Below are 21114 nucleotides of genomic sequence, written 5' to 3'. Positions count from 1 at the left end.
GCTGATGAGAGCAAGGGCGGGGCAGGTGCTAAGAAGTTTGCAAAGCAACACAACTGCAAAGCAACACTGCAAAGCAACACAACTGCAAAGCAACACCTTTGCAAACATGCAAAGGGCGGGGCAGGTGCTAAGAAGTTTGCAAAGCAACACAACTGCAAAGAAACACTGCAAAGCAACACAATTGCAAAGCAACACCTTTGCAAACATGCAAAGCAACACCTGACACCTGGGAGTTTGCAAACCATGGAAAGGGACAGAGGCAGCTAGCTATGCATAATGAGCAGGAGGGGGTGGAATTTCCCCTTTTGCATGGGACTCGGGACCAGGCAAATGCATTCTTTAAGTCACCATTTGAAAACCAGTTTTAGCAAGCATCAAAATAGACCTAACCGTCGAATGTATGAGGGAAAACCTGAGGACATACAACTGAAGCCCCCCCTCAAACCAGGGAGAGAGAGACTCAAGGGGGCACACACACCCCAGGCAGAACGGGCGAAAGCCCCCTTTGGCTTCCCCCCCACCCACAGAAACTGCTCCCTCCCCACACACACACAGACTCTGCTTTTCCCCCACACACACACACACAGGAGAAAAAGTATAGATTAAAGCCCCCAAAGGGGTCTTACTGTGGCTGTCTTCTGTTCCATCAGGAGGGGCTGGGAGGACTGGGTAATCCAATACGATTCTATTTAAGCACGGGAGGTTTTGCCTTGGATTTGCCGCTCTGGAGATGCATACAGGATCGGGTGATCCATTCATCCCAATAGGGAAAAGAGGAAAGCCCATATCTTGGGACCCCTGACCCAATGTTTACACAACTTGGGGGGTCTCTTAAGAAGGCTCGTCTGAAGCTATGCTGAATGTTTGGGGGCTGCACCCCCAAAAATTCGCCCCCTGCAGCCACGGAAAGAGAAAAGGGGGGAGCCCATATTTCTGCCTCCACTGAACCCATCTTTACAAAACTTGGGGTGTCTCTTAAGAAGGCTTGTCTGAACTATGCTGAAAGTTTGGGGGCTGCACACTCAAAAAAGCGCCCCCTGCAGCCACGGAAATGGAAAAGGGGGGAGGGAAAAGGGGTGGAGCCCATATCTCGGGACCCCCTGTCCCAATGTTTACAAAACTTGGGGGGTCTCTTAAGAAGGCTCGTCTGAAGCTATGCTGAATGTTTGGGGGCTGCACCCCCAAAAAGCGCCCCCTGCAGCCACGGAAATGGAAAAGGGGGAGGGAAAAGGGGTGGAGCCCATATCTCGGGACCCCCTGACCCAATGTTTACAAAACGTGGGGGGTCTCTTAAGAAGGCTCGTCTGAAGCTCCCCTGAAAGTTTGGGGTCTCTACCCCCAACAATGCGCCCCCTGCAGCCATGGAAAGGAGCGAATGTGCACACGCACCCCCCCCACAAGGATTTCTCTCTCTTTCTCTCCCCGGCCGGGCCGCGAAGCAGCTTATTCCTCCAGTACTCAATCCTGATTGATTGGCCAGAAGAAGACCCAGCTTTGCCACTGATTGGCTGGGGGAGAATGCTGCTTACTGACGGCTATGCTGCTGTGTCTTACTGTGGCTGTCTTCTGTTCCATCAAGAGGGGCTGAGAGGAGGACTGGGTAATCCAAGACGATTCCATTTAAGCACGGGACGTTTTGCTCTGGAAATGCATACAGGATCGGGTGTTTCATTCATCCCAATAGGGAAAAGGGGAAAGGGGAAAGCCCATATCTCGGGGTCCTCTGACCCAATGTTTACAAAACTTGGGGGGTCTCTTAAGAAGGCTCATCTAAAGCTCTGCTGAAAGTTTGGGGTCTGTACCCCCAAAAATGCGCCCTCTGCAGCCACAAAAAGAGAAAAGGGGGGAGCCCATATCTTGGGACCCCCTGACCCAATGTTTACAAAACTTCAGGGGTCTCTTAAGAAGGCTTGTCTGAAGCTCCACTGAAAGTTTGGGGTCTGTACCCCCAAAAATGTGCCCCCTGCAGCCACGGAAAGGAGCTAATGTGCACAAGCACACACACCCCACACACACACACGAGGATTTCTCTCACTCTCTCTCCCCGGCCCGGCCGCGCATCAGCTGGTTCCTCCAGTACTCAATCCTGACTGATTGGCCAGAAGAAGACCCACTTGGCCACCGATTGGCCGGGGGAGGAGAATGCTGCTTACTGACGGCCCCAAATTTGCCAGATTTATTGTGAACTCCCGAACTCGCTGAATTCGGTTCCCCCGGTTTCCCGCCATTTTTGAGTTCGGTTCGTCCCTAAACTAAAAACCAATGAATCAGGGGAAATTCGGCTGTTTTTCATTTCAGGCCGAACCGAATCGACAGCACTATGCAAGTCTCAACCTGGTCAAACAGTGTTAGCTGATGATCCAGAACAGGATGAGGTTAGTTCTATTACTCAGTTCGCTTTTGGCCAGCAGTGATCCACCAGCCCATCAGGACCTTTCCCAGTCGGCTGAAGGGCCTGCCTGCCCCTGAGTACTAAGCAGGAAGCCATTTTCAGGACTTCGGCTTGGAGGTGTCAGTTTGGGAAACACTTTCAGATCGCTGGGATCGCTGGGAGTTCGGACTTTGGCATATCCTGAATCCAGACGGGCCGAATTCGGCCGAATCCAAACTATACCGAATTTTTATTTTCAACAGCCCTAATATTAGGTGCTTGTTTGTGGGCTTCCTGGAGGCACCTGGTTGGCCACAGTGTGTGAACCGACTGCTGGACTTGATGGGCCTTGGTATGATACAGCATGGCTTTTCTTATGTTCTTATGTTTTAATATTAAAAATAAATAGTCAGTTTCTAATATTTCTAATCCCCAAAGCAAGATAGCTTATTAGTGTAGCTCTAAATATTGTTACTCAACTGCTTAGAGATTTCTTTCTTGGTACCTAAATTAGCTAGTAAAGCCTCATTGGGTTATTCTGAGATTTTAAAATTTTTATCCTGATACTTTGCAGCTGCAGGCATGATAGAATAATTCCTTATTCATCCATCTGTCAGTCCCGGAAGGATCCCCAACAACTCTAAAAGGTGTATAAAACAGGATCCATGTTGCCACTTTAGATTACAGCATCCAAGCAAAACAGGGACAGCTGGCATCATCTCCAAAGCTCATGTCTCCACATTAGATTGAAATATATGAATGAGCTGAGATGTAGCTGGAGAATTAATCAGAAACTACAAAGGCAGCAGGTGCCGGTTGCAAGCATCACTACGATCGACGGAAAAGTTGCCAGCCTTCGTGAAAATAAAGCACACTGTCAATCCCTCCAATTATTACCTTAGGAAACCTAGTATGGCAGCCCCATTGGAAGAAACGGTGCAGTATTTGCTGCAGTCCAAGATGAGAAAAAATTGTCCCCAAATAATTTGGGATGTAAAGTAATTGCAGTTATGTGGCCAGGGCAACTATGGCCATGTGTGTGTGTGCACGCGTGCGTGTGTGCATGCATATAAAGTCCTGTCAAGTCACAGACAACTTACGGCGACCTTTCATAATAGGGTTATCAAGGCATGAGCCAAACAGAGGTGGTTTGTCATTGGGCAAAAACACATGGTCACTTTAGCCTCCTTTATTCCCTGTTTCAGCCAGCATTCAGCCAGGATCGAATGCATGCGTTTCGCCGAACGTGCGTTTGATCCTGGCTGAAACAGGGAATAAAGGAGGCTAAAGCAACCATGTGTTTTCGCCCATTGCCTGCCTCTGTGTGGTGACTGTGGACTTCCTTGGTGGTCTCCCATCCAAGAACTAACCAGGGCTGACCCTGCTTAGCTTCCAAGATCTGATGAGATCCATCCAGCCTGAGCCATCTAGGTCAGGGCAGTGATGACATTTCTTTAGACCTGCATCCAAACTGTGCTTCCGTGTGTGCTCTCTAAACACACGTTCCTGAAATAGAACCCTCATCCACAAAATTTCCCTTCGGTGTACCAATGTGGAGAAACTATCTCTCCTTTTGCATAGAGCTGCTGAATAGAGCCTGCTGACCCAGATTTTAATGCCGACAAAGGCACAGGCTAAGAAGCCTAGGGGTTATACCTTTACATTCCCCCCTCCCCCCGCTCTGTAGATGTGTGTGTGCAAAGTGCCATCAAGTCACAGCCGACTTATGGCGACCCCAGCAAGGGGTTTTCAAGACGAGTGAGAAGCAGAGGTGGTTTCTGGCCATCGCCTTCCTCTGCAGAGTCCTCCTCAGTGGTCTCCCTTCCAAGTACCGACCTGCTTAGCTTCTGAGATCTGATGAGATCAGGCTACACCATGCCACCTTCTCTCCCCCCTCTCTAATAACTCTAAAATCACCAGTTTAGAGAACATACCAACAATAAGGGCTTTCTGTCCAATCACTCAGTTCTGAAGACAGAAGGGCATTTCTGTCTTCAAAAGCAAGGGTTACCACTTTGGCTGATCCCCCTTCCATTACAATCCTTAGGGGCTCATTAGCCAGAGGATATAGTGTTGGCCACAGGCATAGACAGCTTTTCAAGGGGTTTAGGTAGGTTCATAGATTCATGGAGGAGAGGTCTATCAGTGGATACTAGCTATGGTGGCTAAATGGAACCTCCACGCTCAGAGGCACTAAACCTCTGAATACCAGTGCCAGGAGGCAGCATCAGAGAAGTAAACATTTCAAATAAATTTTAAAAAATATCCATTTTTTTTACTTATTTTTTCATCATAGATATTACAAACTATAATTTCACTGAAACACTGAACATATTTCATGTTGGATGCAACATTTTATGATGGTTCAGTTCCCCCAAAAGGATTTCTTCATTCATTGACCTACTTTGCTGGAAGTTAACTGTTATATAAAGAGATGATCCAGCCAAGGTTAAGCACGTTTATATAGGGCTGTTGGGGGAAAAAATTCAGTATAGTTTGGATTCGGCAGAATTCAGCCCATCTCGATTCGGGATAAGCTGAAGTCCGAACTCCCCCGATTCGGATCCATGGAATTCGGCGCCTAGTTTGAGGGAAAATTCAGCCGAATAAAGCCATTAAAAATGCTCTCGTGTCTTTCTGCAGCTCCGGGGGGGGCATTTCTTGGGGTAGAGGTCTCAAACTTTCAGGGTAGCTTGAGGGGTCGCTTCTTGCAAGAACCCCCAAGTTTTGTAAAGTTTGGGTCAGGGGGTCCCGAGATATGGGGCCTGGAAGAGGTTGCCCCCCCCAAAAATCACCCACAGTGACAGGAATAAAGCCACTTAAAGCACATTGGTGCTTTTCCGCGGCTCTGAGGGGGGTGCATTTTGGGAGGTGCAGCCCCCAAACCTTCAGCGTAGCTTCAGATAAGGCTTCTTGGAAGAACCCCCAAGTTTTGTAAAGATGGGATCAGGGGGTCCAGAGATATGGGTTCCCCCCTTTTCCCTATTGGGATGAATGGGATCAGCCGATCCTTTGCATCTAGAGAGCGGCAAATCCAAGGCAAAACCTCCCATGCTAACCATTGCAATGCAAAGCAACACGCGAGCGACCATGGAAAGGAACAGAGGCGCACTAGGCTAGCTATAGCAAAAAGGAAAAAAGGAGCAGGTGACTTGGACCGTGAAAATGTATTGTGAAAGTCAGATTTTGCAAAAACATTTTTGAGTGAGCAGCAAAACAGACCGTGCAAAAAGAAAACCCAGAGTTTGTATTTTCTGACCTGCTCCTTCTTCTCATGGTGGAGGGACGCTCCCCCCTTATGCAAACGACCCCACCAAACTTAACCAAGTCTCACCAGCACCACCCTGCACCTCTCCAATCAATACGGCGCCACGGTGCACCCCCCAAACGGGGGGAAAATCCAAGATGCAGGGGATCTCACGCAAGCCGCCCCGTTGCACTCAACCCCAGGCTAGAGGCAAAAACAGTGAAAAACTCTAAGGAGGAGACTTGACACCAAGGGTGCCTAGCAGAGAGAGACTCGCTAGCCGCCGCACAGACTCAACTTTAAACTTAACTTTAAAAGCAGTACACACACTCCCACAGAGGTGAGCGGTCACACACCCCTCGGCAGAATGCTCAAAAGCCTCCTTTGGCTTCCCCCCACCACAGAAACTGCCCCCCACAGACTCTGCTTCCCCCCCCACATACACACGGGAAAAAATTATAGATTAAAGCCCCAAAAGGGGTCTTACTGTGGATGTCTTCTGTTCCATCAGGAGGGACTGGGTAATCCAATACGATTCCATTTAAGCACTGGAGGTTTTGCCTTGGATTTGCTGCTCTCTAGATGTATAGGATCGGCTGATCCCATTCATCCCAATAGGGAAAAGGGGGGACCCATATCTCTGGACCCCCTGATCCCATCTTTACAAAACTTGGGGGTTCTTGCAAGAAGCCTCATCTGAAGCCACGCTGAAAGTTTGGGGGCTGCACCCCCAAAAATGTGCCCCCTGCAGCCACGGAAAGGAGTGAATGTGCACACACACACACACCCATAGGGATTTCTCTCTCACACAAACAGATACTCTCTCTTTCTCTCCCTGGGCCACACAGCAGCTGGGCTCACGTGCTCAATCGCGACTGATTGGCCAGAAGAAGACCCTGCTTGGCTACCGATTGGCCACGGGAGAATGCTGCTTACTAACTGAAGGTAATGCTGCTGTGCCGAACCCCAAATTTGCCGAATTTATTTGCCAAACACCCCGAACTCGCCGAATTCGGCTCCCCAGTTTCCAGCCTTTTTTGAGTTCAGTTCCATCCAAACTAAAAACAGCCAAATCGGGGGAAATTCGGCTCTTTTTCGGTTCGGGCCGAACCGAATCGACAGCCCTAGTCACTTTGTAAATCCAAGAGGATAGCCACATTTATTGGCAAAATTAAACAGAAGTCCATCAGCACCTTAAAGACTCACAGCATTTATTCCAAAATGAGATTTCATGAGTCAGAGCTCACTTCATCAAATCATTGGAGGGTACCTTAGCAGGAGATATAATTATAGTCAAAGATACGATCAACAGGAAAGTGGGAGTTGAAAGATGTTACAGTTAGAAACAACAACCACTCAAAGATAATCAGTTCAGAGTGGGTGAGAAACACTCCCAACAGCAGATAGATGGGCAAGTCTAGAACAAGTCTAGATCCCTAAAAGGAAGGGCATCATAATGGTTGCAATGGGAAACAGCTGAGAAGGTACATAATGCTTCCGCTGAAACCAGTAGGACATGCAATTCTTTAATATTGGCTAGATTGTGCCCCATGTTTGTTAATTTCATAAAATGCAGTGGTTACCACATGAGCTAATCTTCACTTATTGGGACATTTGAAGGTTTCTTAAAGGTAAAGGTAGTCCCTTGTGCAAGCACCAGGTCATTACTGACCCACAGGGTGACGTCACATCATAATGTTTCCTAGGCAGACTATGTTTACATGGTGGTTTGCTATTGCCTTCCCCAGTCTACCTCCAGCAATCTGGGTACTCATTTTACTGACCTTGGAAGGTTGGAAGGCGGAGTCAACCTTGATCTGGCTACCTGAAAGCGATTGAACTCAGGTCGTGAGCAGAGCTTTTGACTGCAGTACTGCAATTTACCACTCTGGGCCAAGGGGCTCTCTGAAGATTTCTTACCATTTTATTTTTGCTGCACTCAGTAAGTTTGTTATTGATTCCATCTCTGATTTTTCTAGCTGTTTTATCTAAATAGCCAAGAAGATTTACAATGGGGTCAAATGGGGAAAGGCATCCTGTGAGATTCTGAATAATCTAAGAACAGGTATCTGTATATCAAATTATATTCCCAGGCAGTGAATATGATCAGCAGCTACTTGATCACATTTCCAGTAGGGGTCTGCATCCAGATATACCCGGGCTGAAAATACACCCAAAATTAGCCATTTTGGCTTGGCTTGGGTATAGCTGACCCCTCCCCCCCCCAACACTTCCAGAACTTCGGGAGTGTTTCAGGGAGCTGGTGGGGTGGTGGGAAGCAAGCTAGCATTAATTGTTACATTTACAAGGCCCACTATCAACTGATAGTCCAGCCTCATAAATTTGAAAAATAATAATGTATGAGGATTCTAGCTTTCCCTCCCCCCTTCCCCTCTCTTGCTGGGGTGCAGGGTGGAGGTGGGAATACAAAATCCCACCAGTGGTGAAGAGGGACTGGCATCCCTAATGGTAACATTTAAATGGCATACCTCTAGTTTCCAGCATCAGTCTGATGGGTTTTGCTTTCAATTTTCGGAAGTCAAATACCACTGATATGCTATTTTACAATGATTTTTTTAATTGGTCAAAAAAGAATACCAATCAAGTGTAATTTATGACATGATGGACAAAGTCAATGAGTTCAGGGACTCGAATTTAAGGGTAAAGATGGACTTAGGGCGAAAACGCATGAAAGGTTTTGCCTTGGATTTGCCGCTCTCTAAGTGCACATTTTTCCCAGCCAAATTCTCAAAACTGAAAAACAAGCCCCCATGCAGAGTTTTGAGAATTCAGATGGGGGAAATGTGCATTTAGAGAGCGGCAATTCCAAGGCAAAACTCCCTATGTGTTTTCGCCCTATAAATATAAAGAAATGTCACACAGAGTTTTTTATGTGTGATGTGACTATGGTCTTTTATGCGTGGGAGTTTTACTTGGGGTTCGATGCTCATTCGACCCACACTTTTCTGTTGTGAATCCTAAAAATGCTATGCACCAGCAAAATCACCAGCTCAAATCCAGAAGTATCTGAGTCCACACCCCTTGAAAATGCTGCTTTGTAATTGGCTGTAGCGCTTACTGTGAGAAAAAACGTCCAATTCCCCTCTCCCTCAGTGGAAACCCAAGTGTCATGCTAGAAACCATTTCACACAAAAAACTCCAACAGAACAACCAACAGAAAACTCCAAGGAACAACCAAGTCAGTCCGGGGGCGAACATGAGTCAAAGTACCCGTGCATAAAGGACCTATGACCCTCCCTCCCCAGCATTGCAACCTGTGTGACAGACGTGTGCCTTTTATAATTTGGTATGGTGATTTAACTATCAGTTTTACCCCCTCCTTTCATGCTTCAAACAGAATGTGCACCTTAAAAATGTAAGCCCCCACATAAACATTTATTTGATTACATGTGTATCCTTTCCTTTCTCTGTTTAAAAGAGGAAGCATTTTAAAAAATAGTTGCAAGCAGCTTTGGAGTCTTTTGGGGGTATTACAAATGTTGGCTCATTGGTGCCACACATAGTGGGTTTTTGCTCCCAGAGCTCTCTCCTTCAGAGGAAAAACAATCTTTGCACTAAACACAACATAGCAGCTTTCAGATCAATTATTCAGCAAATGGCACTTGAGCCATGTGGTGCAGTAGTTAAGAGCAGTGGTTTGGAGCTGTGGACTCTAATCTGGAAAACTGGGTTTGATTCCCCACTCCTCCACATGAAGCCAGCTTGGTGACCCTGGGCTAGTCACAGCTCTCATAGAGCTCTCTCAGCCCCACCTACCTCACAGGGTGTCTGTTGTGATTTTTCCTTAAGTGGTAGAGAAAGTTGGCATATAATAACCAACTCTTCTTCTTCTTTGCCAGATTAAACTGTCCCTGCTTTCCATAAGCCTGCAAAACCTTTGAACAATTTACCCTTGGGTCTATTGTATAAAACAGGCATTGGATACGTTTAAAAGTATGTGTGTGTTAAGTGCCGTCAAGTCGCTTCCAACTCATGGCGACCCTATGAATGAAAGTCCTCCAAAATGCCCTATCTTTGACACTACAGCCTTGCTCAGATCTTGCAAATTGAGGGCTGGGGCTTCCTTTATTGAGTCAGTTCATCTCTTGTTGGGTTTTCCTCTTTTCCTGCTGCCCTAAACTTTTCCTAGCATGACTGTCTTTTCCAGTGACTCTTGTCATCTCATGATGTGACCAAAATACAATAGCTTCAGTTTAGTCATTTTAGCTTCTAGGGTCAGTTCAGGCTTGATTTGATCTATAACCCACTGATTTGTTTTTTTTTTTTTTGGCAGTCCACGGTATCCGTAGCACTCTCCTCCAACACCACATTTCAAAGGAATCTATTTTCTTCCTATCAGCTTTCTTCACTGTCCAGCTTTCACACCCATACATAGTAATAGGGAATACGATGGCATGAATTAATCTAGTCTTGGTGGCCAGTGACACATCCTTACACTTCAAAAACATTTCTAGCTCCTTCATGGCTTCCCTTCCTAGTCTCAATCTCCTTCTGATTTCTTTTATATATATATATAAATTTTTATTGCATTTTTATAATAAATCCAAAAAAAAGAAAAGAAAAGAAAAGAAAAAGTATACATATAAAAGAAAAAAATACATATACATATGTAGAGCGTAAAATTCTGTTATTCTGTTATCCATTGTTATTCATATAAAACTATATATTACGCCCCAAATCAAAAACCCAACCCCCACCACTGTGCCCTTCACCAATGGATTTCCGATGGGGTGAAGATGGGGTGACAAAATTTAACAAAATCACATTATTATACATTAATTAAAATCACTTTGTACTATAATTCGTTAACTATATTTTTAAAATCCGTTTTTGCCGATTTATCCCAGTATGCAGTGGCCTTTGACCATGTATTTTTTCATTCCTCCATATCTTTACCATGTAAAGATACTGTAATTTTGGCCATCCGCATATACATCCATAGTTTTTCTCTCCATTCTTTAATTGATGGTTTATTTGTTTGCTTCCATTTTTTAGCAATTGTAATCCTTGCTGCTGCAAAACTATATTGACATATGACTCTGTCACCTTTATCCAGTTCTTTTTTTGGAATGCCCAATAAACAAAAGGCGGGATCTCTCTTAATTTTTACTTTAATCAAATTATTTGTCTCATTCAAAACTAATTGCCAAAATCTCCTAATTTTTTTGCAATACCACCAAATATGCATAAATGTACCTATATCGGTACCACATTTCCAGCAGAAAACTTTATCATCTTTTTTCATTTTACTTAATAATGCTGGAGTTATATGCCATCTATAAAACATTTTATATAAATTTTCTCTTATTTCATTTGAAATAGTAAACCTAAATTTGTTTTTCAACAACTTTTCCCAAATCTCCAAGTCTATATTATACCCTAGGTCTCTCATCCATTTCAACATAACTGGTTTGATCCTTTCCTGTTTTAAATTCAATTCTATAAGTACTTTATAAATCCTTCCTATCAAACCTTTATTACCCTTTAATAATATCTCAAATTTAGATTTGGTTCGGTTGAATCCCAATCTATTATCCTTAGTAAAGACATCTTTTAATTTATGATACATAAACCAATCTTTTATCTGAAGTTCTTCACGTGTTTTCAATACCCATGTCCCGTCTCTGTAATCTATCATTTCTCTATAGATATTACAATCCAAATTTAAATGTGCACCTCTTCTAATAAAAGCTTCTATAGGATTTATCCACCCGGGAGTTTTACTTTCTAAAGCATCTTTATATTTGTTCCATATTTGTAATAAATGTTTCCTAATGATATGAGAATTAAATTCTTTATTCACTTTCTGTTTCTCATACCATAAATAAGCATGCCACCCGAATCGCAACTTATGTCCTTCTAATTCTAATAGCTTTGGATTCTCTAAGAGGATCCAGTTTTTAATCCAGGTAAAGCAGGCCACTTGATAATACATTTTTAAATCCGGTAATCCCAATCCTCCCGTTTCCTTTAGTTCTATTAAATTATTATATGCAATCCTATGTCTTTCTTTACCCCAAAGAAATCTCATAACATCCTTTTTCCAATCTTCAAATATCTGTGCACCTGTCAATATTGGTAAATTTTGAAACAAAAAAAGTATTTTGGGTAATAACATCATTTTGATTACTGATATTTTTCCCCAAAGTGATAAAGGTACTTTTTCCCAACTTATCAGGTCTTTTTAAATTTGTTGCCATTGATTTACATAGTTATCCTGGAATAAGTTAAGTTTATTATTCGATATCCATGTACCCAAATATTTAACTTTGTTTTCAATATTGAGTCCCGTCTTTTTGACTAATATTTGTTGCTGTGCAAGAGTCATATTTTTAACCAAAATTTTAGTTTTAGCTTTATTAATTTTAAAACCTGAAAGCTTTCCATAAACCTCCAAAATTTTATTCCATCTGTCAAACTGTTCAATTGGATCAGTCAAAAAACATACTAAATCATCAGCATATGCTTTGAGTTTATAATGATTTCTCCCTATTCATACCCCTACTACATCATTAGACTTTCTAAGATTATTCAATAATATCTCTAAAACTAAAATAAAAAGTAAAGGGGAAAGAGGACAACCCTGTCTCGTTCCCCTTTGAATTTCAATCTTTGGTGATAATATTTTAGTTTTAGAGATATTATTGAATAATCTTAGAAAGTCTAATGATGTAGTAGGGGTATGAATAGGGAGAAATCATTATAAACTCAAAGCATATGCTGATGATTTAGTATGTTTTTTGACTGATCCAATCAAATCAGATTAGCTGTTTGTTGTGTATTTATGCCTTTTAATTTTATAGCACCTCCAAAATTTTATTCCATCTGTCAAACTGTTCAATTATAGCAGTTTTAAAACTCTCACCAAAATCCATAAACTCTAATACCTTAATCATAAACTGCCAATTAACATTATCAAAAGCTTTTTTAGCATCCAAAAATATCAGGGCCATTGGTGTTGTATCTTGTTCCGCATATTCTAAAAGATCTATTACCACCCTTACATTCTGACTAATCAACCTTCCTGGTAAAAATCCAGCCTGCTCATCATGTATTAATTGATTCAATACTCTTTTTAATCTATTAGCTAAAATTGCTACATATAATTTATAATCAATATTTAGTAATGAAATCGGTCTAAAATTTTTAACTTCCAATATATCAGAGTTAACCTTTGGTATTAATGCTATATTTACTTGCTTCCATGTTTGAGGGATAATACCTTTTGTCATCCCTAAATTCATCACTTCCAGAAAATAAGGAATTAATTGCTCTTTAAATGTTTTATAATAATATGCTGTAAAACCATCCGGTCCGGGAGATTTATTCAGTTTGCTTTTATTTATTGCTTGTTCCAGTTCATCCTTAGATACTGGAGAATCTAAAAATTCTTTATTTTCCTGTGTTATTTTTTCCCAATCCCATTTAGTAAGATAGGCTTCCATCTCTGCCTCTGAGACTAGATTTTTTTATATATAAATCTGTATAAAATTTCACAAATGTATCAACTATCTCCTCTTTAACTCTTGTTATCTTACCCTTCCTTCTAATTTGGGTTATTGGTATTTTTTTTCTTTTTGTTTAAGTTGCCAAGCTAGCATTCTACCCGGTTTATTAGCATGTTCAAAAAATCTTTGTTTATTATACATAACTTTTCTTTCAATCTCTTCGGCAATTAAAAATTCATATTGATGTTGCCAATTTCTAATCTTATTCTGTTGTTCCTGTTTAGCCCCTTTATCTTGCAATCTACATAAGTATCGTTCCGCCTGTTTTATTTCATCTAATATACATTTTTTCCTTTTCTCCCTTTCCCTATAATATATTGTGTTTTGTTGAATCAAAAGTCCCCTAATTACTGCCTTACCAGCATCCCAGACTATATCTTCACTGGTACCTTTATCTATATTTTCTTTAAAATAGTTGCATATTTCCACCTTCAATTTATCAACTATTTTTTTATTTTTTAAAAGAAAATCATTAATTCTCCAGGGCTTGTAACCTCTGTTTCCCATTTTAATTTTAACTAAAACCGCATTATGGTCTGATAACACCCTGGGCAAAATCTCTGAATTTTCTGATTTTTCTACCAGACCCTTCTGATTTCTTGACTGCAGTCTCCCTTTTGGTTGATGGTGGAGCCAAGGAATAGCGGTTCACAAAACAGTATTCTACCATTCATCTGTGTGGTTCCTATCAGCATAGCACTCACCCCACACACACCTTTCACAGATGAAAACAGGGATGTGCTTGAATATTTAGAACATCCTGTCCTCTCACACACAAAAAATCGCTGCTACTTTTGAAATCTTGCTTAAGATGCTTTGATGCCTTCTGTGTCGTTCTCTGGCAGTCTGGTATCTGTCTTGTGCTGGTTTCTCAAGCTGGCTGTGCTAAGGATTTGTTTTTTTAACTTGAGAATGTTGAGACGAATGCTGCATCTTACTATGGATCTGGTTATACTTATTTCACAATATCACACATATTTATCAATGCAGTATCTAGATAAACTGTTATAGATGAGGGGAAGGGAAGCTGCTGGATTCAAGTGCTCGTATTCTGATGCTTTTTTTTCTTAAAGCATCTTCAAAATATCCCCCACAGGCACAGACAAGACAGAATAGGGACAGTAATTTATCTGAAAACAGGGACTTGCATGGTAAATAGAAACAGCTGGCCTGTATGTGTTCAATTAATAAACCTGTCCCTCACACTGCTTGGGTCTGCAAAACACAGAACAAGCACCCGGCACATGCCATGACCCATTGGGTGTTCTTCCCCAGCCTCACAAAGTCCACATCCCACATCACAGAATAATTTCTCTGTATTTTCTGACCTTCTGCAGTGATTGCCTTTGAAATAGGCTGTATATATTTTGGTGATGTCTTGTCAGCATTATGCCCCACCTCCCTTTGGTCTTCTGTTTTATGGCATTATTCCACACACAAATCTGCCTTTTCAGCCCCTTTTATCAAATTGCTTACATATTTTATATATGCTCTATTTTAAATGCTGTTTTAATGTTGAAATGTTCTAGCATTTTGGAGTTCACCACTTTGGGGGTCCTATTTGGTTGGAAAGAGAGCATAGAAATGTTTTAAGTAAATCAATTAAATAAATAAACTAACATTGAGCTCATGGACAGCTGCTAAAATAGCACTCATAGCCAACTGGGGGGGGGAATCACACCCACCCACACCCATCTGTCCCTGAATGGTTAACCCCTGCTGGGTGAATAGCTTTATGGGCAAAATGAACTTATCATTACAGAAATCATCAACATCAATAACTTTAATACCGTCCAAGACCAGCAGATAAAAAATATATACATAGTAACAGGATAACAACTATATACACTAATAAATATTTGATTCATTACAGAAATAAAAAAAAATTGACTGTGGACTTAGATATATTTGTGGACCTCCTGAAAAGTTGTAGTCAGCAATTCATGTAAAGAGTTCAGAGTCACCTCAGGTTTTGGTTTGGCAGCCATCTTCACAGTAATAGAGGTACTTGTTAGAGAAGGTGACACAGCTGGAGTTATACTGGAAGCTGAACCTCTACATTGTTTAAGAGCTTGCTGCACTTGCAATTGTTTAGTGTCTTTAAAAAATTCTTTGGAGTGTTTCTCTCTTTTATCTTTCTCTCCCATTGAACTTGAAAAACAAGCTTGGCTGATATTTGTAATCCACAGAGAGGGGGGGATGGCATTTGTTGCTTAAAGCATCAGTTTGGGATCTTTATTGTAGATGAAAGTCACATAATTTGTATTTCAAACCTCAGAGAGAGTCTAGCACATTATCTTCTTTACTTAATTATTTCATGCCAGTTCTTATCATCTTAACTTTTATATACGTATCCAAGTTTGGCAGTGTCTGGCAAAGTTAATTTTTTGCTGCGCCACAGCTGGCAAAAAGCCCAGTTTCACTTTGGATGCAGTTAGAAGAGTTATAGTCAGTAGAATCAGTCCTTTATGTCCCAGAGCAAAACTGTCAAACACCTCAGTTGCGACTTTAATAAGACAAATTAGAAATTAGAACAAAAAAGATTTGCTGTTCATATTGGAGAATCCCCTCCGCGATTTCCCGGCTGCTGTAGAAGATGGCGCCCGCTTCTCGGGCTGCACCCGTCAGAGCGACCACCACCAATTTCTCGGCGGCGATCGCTGCAATGTCAGGCAGCCCACCAGCGCCTGATCCAGCATCCCCTCTTACAATGAGGGGTGCCGCTTGCCAGATGATGGGGGGGGCGTTTTCCCAGCCCCTGGCCGCTTCAAGCTGGCGCAACTCGCCGAGTGATCCGTGGAGCTCCCCCTCCGACCCGGAAGTCCCCAAGTTGTTTTTAAAGGACAACTGATCTCCAGCCGATTGAGATCAGTTGGAAAAAGTCAATCACTGTACTTTTGTGACTAGATTTTTAGATTTTGTGATTCACTAAAAACCATGTTACCTTAGTAAACCAGTCACTGTAAGTGATGATACAACATATTTTGAATTGTAAAACAATACATTTTTAATGTAAATACTTCAAAAAGAATAAAATGAAAAGATATATGCACAATATATACAAGCTTCAAAAAAAAAAAGAATATAGATATGAATAGAACACAGTTACAAATCAGTTACACACCCAGTAACCAACCCATCAATGATCATGTCACTTGATCTTAGCCAAAAGGCCGAGAAGCGATAATGATCATGTCAAGAAAGGGTTCTCAAACCAAGCAGCATGCAAGCATATTTGGTACAGAATGTCCCTACAGACTGTAAGCAACATGTCTGGGGGATAGAGTCCCTATTTCTCTCAATTTTCAAGCCCTTTTTATAAAGTTTGGGGGGCTGATGTTTTGGGAACCAATAAAATGGAGTCTTGGGAATGTTGTCAATTTCCCAGACTTTAAAGGACTTGTGATGCATGGAATCAGATTAAATGTCTGTTCTCAAGCATCTACCTTAACCTTGATGTCATAAATTGACGGATGACATCAGGAAATTTTCATATAAACAATATATTTCTCAAAATATCTTTAAAGGTTCACATCCATTGTCTGCTCAATGTCTAGCCATTAAGTCAAAGCATCTTCTATCTTAAAGTTATATATATATTGCATCTTGATTAACTTCTAAGCAAAGACAATCTAGGCAGATGAAAAGGCAGACAAGCCGAATTCAAAAGGTGTCTCTGTCCTCATTTTTTTCCTCTGTTCTTGCAAGTACCATAAACAAAGCTGATATCTGTAGCTGGGCACGGCTCCTAGACTGCCAGGTGACCATTGAGCTATCTTAGTTTCATTTCTCATAGATGCTCAGTTATACAGACAAAACAATAGAAGACTGAGAATTAAATGCATTTAAAGCTGTAATATATCAGCACCTATAATCAATATATTGAAAACCCTAACAAGTTCCCCTGGAGAAAATGGCTGCTTTGGTAATTGGACTCTTTGGCATTGAAGTCCCTCCCCTCCCCAAACTCCGCCATCTTCAGACTCCGCCCCAAAAACTTTCCACTGGTGGTAAAGAGAGACCTGGCAACCCTATATGTACCTTTGAGAATGAATCTATTACAGGAAATAATTTCATTCATCTGCTTTGATGAATTTTGCTATGGCATATGGAGAGAAGAAACAGAGTGGTTGGTTCCCATTTTATTTTCACAACGACCCTGTGAGGTAGGTTAGGCTGTGAGAGAATGACTGCCCCAAGGTCACCAAGTGACTTAAAGTGGACTGAATCCCACAAGAAGAAGTTGATCTCTGTTTTCATGGATCTTCAATCTATCTTCATGGTCCCTAAAGAAAATTTAAGCACCTGCAAAGTGAAAAGCCCCATTTACAAATGCCAGTGAATAACAGAATCGAACAAATATGAATATGAATGCCTTTATTGGCATTAAAAGGGAAATCGGAATAACAGAATCATCTGCAATGTGTAAGTGGTTTGTGCATCGCTGTCAGGGAATCCTGAAAACACCAATGGTTCTCAAAGGAATAAGCTCGTTGGCAAAGAAGAATATGGGATTCAAGGGATATGTTGATTTCTGTGCTGATTGATTTGAACCCCCTCTGGAACTGACAGAGCAGTTTCTAAATTCTTCTCCAATAATGAGACCGTGCCATGTTGGATCAGCATCATGCTGCATTGTGCTGTAATGCAATTTTTCTAGCATTGTGAGAGTCTCAACCTAGCTGTGCTAACTTCGCAAAATCACTTGCTCAGACTTGGATGCAGAAACAAAGGATTTATTGAAGACTTCAGATAGTACAAGACAGACACGGGTTTGAAGTTGCAAGTGAGCTAGCTTATCGGGGTTACAGTATATATCTACTACAAGACTCTTTAGTCGTGGGAAGTTACAAGATAGATTGGTGCAATACAAAACATCAAACAGGTCCCAGAGAGACTGTTAGGACTATCAGATCCCCAAGGCCATATTCGGCCCGAGGGAGTGCATGCAGGAAGCGCAGCAGGGGAGGGCAAGAGCGGCACCTGGGAAGGACAGATGAGGCGCCGGGGTCCCGGCAAGGGAGGTATGAACTGCTTTTACAAGTTCAAAGGAACAGAGATAGAGGAAGCAACAAAGGGGAAGGGGAGTCAGAGACACATGGCCCTCACATTCTGCCCCCCTTAAGGCCCCCCTCCCGCAAGGTCGGGAGGGCGAGGTTTATCGGGGTAGGCGCAGTGGAAGTCGTGAATGAGGCGGGGTGCCGCCATGTGGGGGGCTGCCACCCATTCATCATGTGCAGGACCCAGATGTTTCCATCGGACAAAGTAAAACAGTTTTCCTTTCTTCCACTTGGAATCCAAAACCTTGGACACTTCCAGGTGCGTGTCCCCACCTACTACTGTCGGAACCTCTGGTCGAGGGGGGGAGTGGAATTGGGGAGCGGGTACGTAAGGCTTGAGAAGACTGATATGAAAGACTGGGTGAACTCCTCTAAGGGTCTTTGGCAGTTCCAATTCCACGGTGACATCATTGATCACACGGGAAATGGGGAAAGGACCCACAAAACGATCGTTTAGTTTTTTGCAGGGCCGAAGCGAGCGTAGGTTCTTGGTGGAGAGATAAACTTGCTCCCCCACCTTGAGCTCCCAGCCCGGGGACCGATGTTTGTCGGCCTGTTCCTTGTATTTGCGCTTGGCCCACTCTAGGTTCTTTTGTAACCAGGGCCAAGTGGATCGAACCACCTGCACCCACTCCTGGACCTCTGGGACCGCCTCGAGTTCAGGAGTGACGGGGGTGGAGCCGAAAGGGCCAAATTCCGTACCGTACACCACCTGGAAAGGGCTAAAACCAGTGGAGGAGTGGGGGGCGTTGTTGTAGGCATACTCAGCGAACGGCAGCAGGTCCACCCAATCGTCCTGGTGGTAATTGACATAACATCGGAGGTAACACTCGACCACAGCATTTACACGTTCAGTTTGACCATCGGTTTGGGGGTGGTAAGCTGAAGAGAGTTCCTGCTCCTCCACCCCCATTAATTTCAGGAAAGCACGCCAGAACTTGGCAACGAACTGGACCCCCCTGTCGGAGAGGACCTTCTTGGGAATCGAGTGAAGCCTCAGGACATGAGTAACAAACAGTTTGGCCGAGGGGAGTCCGGCACAGGGGACAAAGTGGACCTGTTTGGAGAAAAGGTCCGTGATCACCCACAGGACCGTCTTACCCCGGCTAGGAGGTAGATCGGTGATAAAGTCCATGGCGATCACTTCCCACGGCCGGGTGGGCGTTTCTAAGGGTTTCAGAAGCCCCGGGGGTTTTCCCATCCTCTTCTTCGCAGTGGCACAGATGGGGCAGCTGCGCACGTATAGTTCAACATCGGCTCTCATGCCTGGCCACCAAAACTGTCGTCTTACCAGGTGTAGGGTTTTCACGAAACCAAAATGACCTGCAAGTTTGGCCCCGTGGACGAGCCCCAAGACCTCCTTGCAGAGAGGCGTAGGGACGTAAAGCTTCCCACCCTGCACCCAGTAGGAATCCCGCTGTTCCATGCCGGTGGGAAGAAGCTGTTGCTCCGCCTCCTGCAGAGACGCGTCTCGGAGCCTGCGCTGAAAGGCTTCCGGGACTCCTTTGAGCATGGGACTACCCGGTTGGCGGGTTTGGGACCGGGTGGTGACGGCCAAACCTGGGACTTCCCCCCTTTGTTCGGGGGTGAACAGGGAGTCCACGGGGCGGTCAAAGTTGTTGCGGTATTGGGGCAGTCGGGACAGGGCATCGGCCAGGGCATTTTCTTTCCCGGGGACGTGCTTAAGGGTGAAACGGAACTTGGCGAAGAATTGAGCCCACCGAATCTGTTTGGCGTTGAGCTTTCTAGCCCCCTTGAGAGCCTCCAAATTTTTGTGATCAGTACATACTTCAAACAGAAATTCCGCCCCTTCTAGAAAATGCCTCCAGATGGTGAGGGCATGCTTAACCGCCGCCGCCTCCTTCTCCCAGATAGCCCAGTTGATCTCGGACTGAGAAAACTTCTTGGAGAAGTAGGTGCACGGTCTCAAATTCCCACTGTCGTCCCTCTGCAGGAGTGCCCCTCCCATGGCTACGTCCGATGCGTCCACCTGGACCACGAAAGGCTTAGTGCAGTCCGGGTGGGCTAACACGGGCTCGGATGAAAAGAGCAATTTTAGCTCATCGAAAGCCTGCTGGCAGGGGGGAGACCACTGTAACCGGGCCGAGGGCAGCGCGGCGTTAGCTCCCTTCCCCTTGGTGCGCAAGAGGGAAGTGAGGGGGAGAGCCACCTGCGCAAAATTGGGAATAAAGTTGCGGTAGAAGTTGGCGAATCCCAAAAACTATTGCAATTGCCGACGCGTGGTGGGGGGTTCCCAATCCCGCACCGCCTGAACCTTATCGGGATCCATCTCCAACCCCTGGTGGGAAATCACATAGCCCAGGAAGGTGATGGAAGGTTGGTGGAATTCACATTTTGACACCTTAGCATACAATTTATGGTTCCGCAGACGCTGGAGGACTTCCCGCACTAGGCGGACATGCTCGTCCATGGTTTCAGAATAAATGAGAATATCGTCCAGAAATACCACCACCCCCCGAAATAACAAATCATGTAAGACTTCATTGATTAATTGCATGAACACACTCGGAGCCCCAGAAAGTCCGAACGGCATCACTAAATATTCAAACATGCCAAAACAACTTGAAAAGGCCGTCTTGGATTCGTCCCCCTCCTTAATGCGGATACGGTGATAGGCTTCCACCAAATCCAGTTTGGTGAATATTCGGCCTTCCTTCAATTGCGTTAGAAGGTCTGGAATGAGAGGGAGGGGGTAAGCGTTAGACTGAGTGACAGCATTCAGTCTACGAAAGTCAATACACAGTCTCAAGTCCCCTGTTTTCTTTTTGACAAAAAAGGCGGGGGCGGAGTACGGAGCTTTGGAAGGACGTATGAAGCCCCTTGCTAGGTTAGTGTCCAAATAGTCCCGCAACACCGCCTTTTCATTAGGGCTCATGGGGTAAACCT

Source organism: Euleptes europaea, chromosome 11 (assembly GCF_029931775.1).
Source record: "Euleptes europaea isolate rEulEur1 chromosome 11, rEulEur1.hap1, whole genome shotgun sequence".
Classification (NCBI taxonomy): domain Eukaryota; kingdom Metazoa; phylum Chordata; class Lepidosauria; order Squamata; family Sphaerodactylidae; genus Euleptes; species Euleptes europaea.
The sequence above is the reverse complement of the archived record's forward strand: the minus strand, read 5'-3'. Positions refer to the sequence as shown.